Source organism: Sycon ciliatum, chromosome 1 (genome assembly GCF_964019385.1).
Source record: "Sycon ciliatum chromosome 1, ocSycCili1.1, whole genome shotgun sequence".
Taxonomy (NCBI): domain Eukaryota; kingdom Metazoa; phylum Porifera; class Calcarea; order Leucosolenida; family Sycettidae; genus Sycon; species Sycon ciliatum.
In genome coordinates this window covers 7590179-7598205 of record NC_088643.1, presented here as the reverse complement: position 1 = coordinate 7598205, position 8027 = coordinate 7590179, and positions in this window count along the sequence as shown.

The following is an 8027-nucleotide window of genomic DNA, read 5'->3' as shown; positions in this document are numbered from 1 at the left end:
CTTGATTGGTGTGAGTTGCCAGTATGATGCAAGCCAGGTATTGATTGATCGAGGAAGGATAGATTTACCATCACTGTGGATAAGAGTCATACTGTAGCTCAGTTGGTTAGAGCATTGCTCGCGAATAGCAAGGTCCCTGGTTCGAGTCCCGGTGGTGTGACTGATGATTTTTTTCTGTCTTTCATATCTGGCTTGCAAGTGTTGAGTTTCGGAGAGAAAAGAGCAGTACGTGGCATGTGGCCTCAAATGTTCTTGTTTATTATTGTTATTATTATCATTCGTTCTCACTTTTTTGTTTTTGTTGCTGATACACACTTGTCACGCTTAGTTCTTACTTGTATACCCTTGTTTTCTGCACACTTTTGTGAGAAATCGCACCTCGATATTCCAGTGCTGTCATTGTATCGTGTCACCCTACCTTGATCGCTATATTATTTCCTTTGACTTTGTTCTCATTTTGTTCTTTAGTACAACGGTGATTCCTGAAGAGTGTTGTACGAAAACTTGTTCGAATCACCTTTTTTTTCCATTGCACTTTTTCTTCTTACATGTATTTTTCCTTACCCTATAGGTTGTTTCTTGCATCGTCTCCATCGCTTACATTGTTAATAAAGTAGTCCACATGTCGCTTCAGCTCGTCCTACTTATTGCCATATTAAGATGAAAAGAGATTGTTTATTATCAGTGTTTGGACTGATGTACATGCCAACTTCATCAACCAAAACGTATGAACTTTTTTAATAGATCTGAAACGAAACTCGCACAAAGAAGTGTAAAGAAAACAAGCTAAAAAACAGAAAAATAATAAGGCACCCATTTTGATAATCCAGGGGATGGCCCACGCCTGGTAAAAGAATAAGCAGAGAAAAGAAAAGAATCATAACAAGTTTTTCCATGTATGCAAAACACAGCTGAGCACTCTGAGCAAGGCCAGGTACGCGGATTAGCGGGTCCGGCAAGCGACGGGCTCGAAAAATTACAGGGAATCTGTTGCCCAGTACCAGTTGCTGTCTCTCAGGTGTCGGTAGACCTTTGTCTTGAATGACTGAAAACGTGTTTTGTGTGGGCGCTGCGACAGCAGCCTGTCAGGAATGGGAAGTGGCTTCATTTCCCACAATCTCGTTTCATTCACAACCATTTGACTGCAATTCAGTGCAATTTCTGCCACAAATTCAAACATTCACAACCATTTGACTGCAATTCAGTGCAATTTCTGCCACAAATTCAACTCCACGAGTACGAGGAAGCTCAGCGGATCTCAACACGAATGTTCGCCCATCACCTGCAATGGAATATGGGCTGTATGATACGACCAGCGGCTAACACGGGAAGTGGCGTCATTTTCCACAAATCTCATTTCGTTCACCCCAACTCAAATAAAATTGAAGTACAATTAGGCATTTCCAGCGCCTCAGAATAAATTAACTTCGATAAACTGAGAGAGAATGAGCGAGGCAGCTGGAAGAATTGAGGATGAAAATAGAGATCAGAAGACTCGACGGAGCAATCGTCTCCGTGCTCTAAGAGAAATCGGAGAATGTCCCAATTAGTATTTCAAGAAGACATCACAATTTTCGGATATAATAATTTCCTTGCCTCGCAACAGCGTTCCTTGGCAGCGTTCCCCGGCAGCGCGAGGCAAAGATGTTTTCTGGGAATGTGTGGCGTGTCCTCTCCCGGGCTTTTACGACTCCCTGGCATGCAGTCATGTGACATACGGGAACAAGTTTTTTTATTGTTTCATGCATAGCTCTTTTACATTCGCTTGAAAGTTTAGTTTCAACTCGTTAGTGCTTGCGATTGCCTGATGGCGTATACTTGCGCTTTATTATTGTGCTGGTCTGTGGACTTATTTGTGATGATTGCCGTGGCTGACCTGTTCTATTGTGCCTTCCTATTATGTTTACTGCTGGCTTGTTAGATTTCCTGGAGCAGCAGAAGTCTAAATCGACTTGGTACTGAGTCAATGAGAAAATCTAGTTCTTTTCGAGCCTCCTGAGCTGGACTCGGCAAAGGCAGTCCTTTTAGAACGAGCTCTTTCTGTTTATAGCCGCTCCTTCATCTTGGTCCAAATTTATCAATGCATCAGTGTCTACTTCAGTATCGATAGAGACGCTATCGCCAGAGCCTATGGCACAACGAGAAAACTATTCTTCGTCTGTTTGATATTCACTTCGCGTACGTTTCTTCCTGTGTAGCGATCTCCAGTATTCTAAAAGAAAACTTGTAAATCATTTAGAAAAGAAAAGGGACATATGGATACGAGTTAAGAGTAACTCTCCATCACTGTAACTGGATACTATATACAGTCAGAAAGTGCAATACCTAGGCACAAAACTGACAGAGTACTGAGGCATTCGACATCCTGACACCTAGCTTCAACACATCTCCGTAGCGCTAACCGACAGCCTTCCAACTTGGAAGGTTCAAGGTTATGAAAAGACCACAGAGGGGAAGGCAAGCGCACGTACGTCGTGTGAAACAACTTGTTTTGAAGTCAACTAGTCCATCACAATGTCGTGCATGAGGAGTACAGTAGGAGTTTGGCTTTTGGCTTGAACAATTCGTTTTCGCAAAGCTTCCCCTTTCTTTACTTATCTTTGATATTAAATATCATTGTTCATAAATTTTATGAACAATCCAAGTTGGGTGGTGTGCTGCTTTGCTGCTTCGAATTGTAGTTAGACCGCTTTGTCAAATATCGTACTGGTCTCGTCATCGTCCAGAGAGAGAGAGAGAGAGAGAGAGAGAGAGAGAGGTTTGAGTTTTTTTGAGCTCCGTAGGTTTTCGTCGTTTTTTTCGCAGCCCACCCGGCCTGGTGATGGTTTGGCCTGGAGAGCAGTATATAAGTGGTGCTTTTCAGGCACAATCTTCCTCAGCTTACTCAAGCTCAACTGATGAGGGGTGAATTCCCCGAAACACTGTGTATTGAGCAGGGAGTGGTGCTTTCTTTCAGGTTTGCCGAGCGGAAGGTGCGACGTGCTCCTGGTGTGCTCCGGGTGGCAGTCGTGAGTCAGTCAAGTGTCAAATTCGGCAAGAAGCGTGTGCTCCTCGTTGGAGCAACCAACTTCTTGTTTATTATTGTTATTATTATCATTCGTTCTCACTTTTTTGTTTTTGTTGCTGATACACACTTGTCACGCTTAGTTCTTACTTGTATACCCTTGTTTTCTGCACACTTTTGTGAGAAATCGCACCTCGATATTCCAGTGCTGTCATTGTATCGTGTCACCCTACCTTGATCGCTATATTATTTCCTTTGTTCTCATTTTGTTCTTTAGTACAACGGTGATTCCTGAAGAGTGTTGTACGAAAACTTGTTTGAATCATCTTTTTTTTCCATTGCACTTTTTCTTCTTACATGTATTTTTCCTTACCCTATAGGTTGTTTCTTGCATCGTCTCCATCGCTTACATTGTTAATAAAGTAGTCCACATGTCGCTTCAGCTCGTCCTACTTATTGTCATATTAAAATTATTGTCTCCTCGTCGAATTTTTAAATACTTCAGGTCTTTTCATCTTGTTTTTATTTTTCTAAACACCTACCGGTACTTTTACCCATTCTACTTCCCCATAGCTAGATCTAGCTTTGCTTTACATTTCTGTTTCTTTTTCCTGGTGCGTGCTTGTGGCATTGAAGCCGAGACCTTTGGTCGGTGGAGCCCCTGGTACCTCACCATCACTGCTGCCCTGTGCAGCCCCTGCTCAGTAGCTGTTTGTTTTTGTCCACATAATTATTTATTTTACGAGTTGGGTTTGTGAATAATAGTAAAAAAATAAAATAAATAAAATAAAAATAAAAATAAGCCGCTGGTCGTATCATACAGCCCATATTCCATTGCAGGTGATGGGCGAAAGTTCTTGTGGAGATCCGCTGAGCTTCCTCGTACTCGTGGCGTTATGAATTTGTGTCAGAAATTGCACTTAAATTGCAGTCGAGTGGACTTCTGTGCGTGTGTTGTGAGTGAATCGCAACGGCTCCCTTCCTTCAGCATCGTCAAAACGCAACATAGAGCATTATTACGCACTCGTTCCACCATGATTCATGATATTGCCTGGATTCTTTTAAAAACAATCAATGTGTGTTCCCTATCTATCTACATTGTACATGGTTGCAGGTCGTTATTTATAAATCTTGATAATTTCAACACTTTTCTACTCGTATACTGAGTACGCGGTGACTTTAGCCGTTTAGGAAACGGAAGGCTCAGCCTCCAGGTTGGCCAGAAAGGTTCTCAGTGAATCTAACCGAAGTCTTGGCGAGTGTACAAAAGGTAAACCTATCATATGTACTTCATAACGGAATTGTGCACAAAAATGCGCACACACGCACGCACGCGCGCACACACACACACACACGCACACAAACACTGTACAAACACACACAAAAGTACAAGCACATGTGCACATACACACGCCTCCCCCCCCCCCCCCCCCACACACACACACTCAACTCCCCACCCCCTGTACCTTGTGTACTGAGTCTGACAGACAGACACACAATCATGTTTATGCTTCCTTCGCCACCAGTTTCGGATAATGGTGTCAACAACGAGTTGTAAAATATTAGTATTTTAGGACTCCCTGCCCTGAAGGCGAGCACAGCGCCGTGGATCGAGCAGATCCGGCCACGCCGGCCTAGCGTGCTTCACTTTCTGGCCGAGGCAAACATCGTCCGCGTGCGCGCATCCCTTGTCCTCTCCTGGGCTTTTACGACTCCCTGCGCCATGCCAGTGCCATTCTCCTGTACCCTCATGTTACTCTCTACTCCAGCAGTGTACTAGCTAACTCATCTCGTGTTGAAATCCAACATCAATTATAAGACGGGTTGAGTTTACATGAACCATTCTGTGACGTCCTGTATGAGGCTGTGACTCTGTGTGAGCTGAGTGAGCAGAGCCAGAGTGACTTGGACAACCGTACACCATGGTACACGGACTACAGTACATGACTTTTGCATGTACTTTCAGACCACTGAAATGGTAGACTCATGATGAGTGGATTCTGTCCACTGCCACCATGGCCACTGCCCGTCGTCACTTCGTCGTCACTTGACGACGGGCAGTGGAACTAGTTCCATCACCATTCAGCAATCAGCAGGCAGGTTCGCGCTTTCCAGCCCGCGTAATTTTATCTGTCACTAGCAGCACCCCAGGCCAGCGTTGCCTGGCCGAATGTGGCATGCGGGCGCGGGTGAAGCAAGTACATGAACAGCACACTTGCTCAGCACGTGGTGGTGGCCAGACCGCTGAAGTCCTGGTGAGGAAGGTTCTTCATCGTTGGAAGGAGAAGGAGGGACGTCTGTCTGGTCAGGGTTGTCCATCACCTAGTGGCGGATGAAGCGGCTCAAAAATTCATAAACTTACGAACAAAAGTGCGATGCGCTCTTCACTGCAGATCAGATGCAGAGTGCAGTCAGTGCAGATCTTTTGAATCCTTTTGTTGCAGATGTTTCTATTTGCAGAGAACGGTTCACGTGGTCCGCAGCGCTTGTGCGGCTGCTAGTGCTACCTATGGCCTAGGCTATATGCGCTAGGTGGCTACATGATTCGCACGCTTCGCGTGCTCAGTGCTTCTGCGCCCGGCTGCTACCGCTACTCGTAGATCTACTGATCGTGTCTGATCTGCTACCACCTACACTGTTCGCACGCTTGGCGTGCTCAGCACGTGGTGGTGGCTACACGATTCGCACGCTTCGCGCGATCGCGTGCTCAGTGCTTCTGCGGCGCGGCCGCTAGCTACACTGCGCTACACGATTCGCACGCTTCGCGTGCTCAGTGCTTCTGCGGCCGCTAGGTACACTGCGCTACACTGTTCGCACGCTTCGCGTGCTCAGGGCAGCGCTGCTCCGCAGCGCTTCAGCGTCACACAAAAACACACGTCACAGGTGCCTCTTCTCTATAAGGAGCGTGACACACAGACACACGTCACAGGTGCCTCTTCTCTATAAGGAGCGTGACACACAGACACACGTCACAGGTGCCTCTTCTTTATAAGTAAAGATTGGTCGACTCCAAGGCGACAGGCCGGAGTGGAGCCCTTAGGAGACGTAGTGTAGAATCGTAGCTTAGTGTAGAGTAGGTGATATTTTGAGTAGCTGGCAGGTGAACCCCTGAGACTTCTGTGCAGTCTCCCAGGCATCGAAGCCAATGTCATCAGCTTGATCCAGCAATTGTCGTCGTATGTTAGTCAGTCTAGAGATAGAGAGGAGCGCGTGAAACGGCGTGTGGATGAGCTATGTGCACACGTTTCGGAGTTACGAGGCGAACTGAGCTCCTTGAGGCAGTCCGCCATTGCCCCCATGCAGGGGCGTACATAGGGCGGTTCCCGGGATGCCCGGGAACCAGTAAAAAAACTTCGATATGGGTACGGAGAGGTTTTTGATCCAGGCCCAGCGCTCGCAGTACAGACAGTCAGTAGTGCAAGTGCATGCAGTGCATGACTGGATCCATGGAGTCCGCCTGACGGTCCGAGGACGGTGACTGTAGCCCAGGTGTGAAAGTGATAACAGCCTGGGTTCAACAAAATCTCTAGGTACATCGCCGGATTCCTCGATCTCAGAGTCAAATTTTCCTTTGCAGTTTGTTTTGACAAAGTTGGTCGTGTTTTGGACGATGCTTTCGCTTTATGGAAAAGAAAAATGAAGCGTCGACATCCAGAGGGCCAGAGCTCTATTCAGAGCTATTTTAAGCAGCAGGCAAAGCATGTAGCCAGTGCTAGTGGCGAAGGTCAAGCTATAGATGAGAATGCAGACGCACCTGACTTGCAAGCGAAGTCTGCATGCAACGAGCAGCGCTGCGGAAGAAATTGTCGGCGAAGCTGTAGAGCGACCGTTGTTGGAAGCTGCTAGATCATCCAAAACCTACTTCAGTGACATGGGAGTGTGTTGGAACGGATATTCTGAACGTCGACGTCCACAGTGGAATCCAGTTGCCAGAAAATTGCCGGACACAGAAAAGATTTCCGTCATCGATAATCATTGTGCGCCAACGAAGGCGAAGGATTTCATTTCCTGTGCTTGTCCAGACGAATGGCAAACAGCGTCACTTTCAACTATCTTTGTTATTAGAGGAGTTACCCTGGGTAGTCTTTTGACCAGCGTGCAATGGTGGCTTCTGCTTGCCCTGTGTGATGTTTGCTACAGATGATTCGAAACTTAGGCAGCTTTCAAAACTGCATGCAATCGTCATGCTGAACAAAACATCCATAAAACGTAAAATCTAAAATGCGTAGCAATGACATCTTCCAGCAGCTTGTGGATGTTAATTTCACCCAGTCTGAGGAGAGTATGCAGAAACTCCGTGGGATACGAAAAACAGCACTTCAATTGTGAAGAATGTTGGTCCATCAGTTGGCATGGGAACCACTCCTGGAGGCGAGCGGCGTACGCCCCTGCATGCATGTCGACCAACAGCAACAAAAAGGCGAGGAGGTCAAGGAGAGTGCAGCTAGTAGTACGAATAGTACCCGTACGCTAACTGGAAAGTCTAAGCCGCGCGCAAATAGTGAAAAAAAGTCAAAGCAGCAGGCAGAACACGTGGGAACGCACACTGAACCCCGTACCCGTAGCGCTGCCACACCCTGGCACGCAGGCAAGACGGTGCCCTCAGTGGACACGGAAACGGAGTACAAGGATAAAGCAAACCCGGTATGTACTACAAACCACAGTCCAAAGGTCGCAGACACACAGACAAACACTGTGGGTTCGCAGCACGTTCCACCACTACCTGTGGATGATGACTCATGGCAACTAGTCTCTTCTGTCTCCCCTCGCCTTAGCGTCAGGCGTGGGGTCATTTGGATTGGAAACCTGCGCCCAGCTATTAGCATTGAGCAACTGGAATCCTTTATCCAACAACGTGCCCTGACAGCCAATCAGCAGCTCACGATATTTAGTAGCAAACTGATCAGCAAGGCTGATGGCAAGGTCGGTGCTCGTGTGATGATCAGCTGAGCCTCAGTTGAAGCCCTCACACAGCCAAACTTCTGGCCCAGGCCTGTTTATGCACGCCCATGGGTCTTTCGTG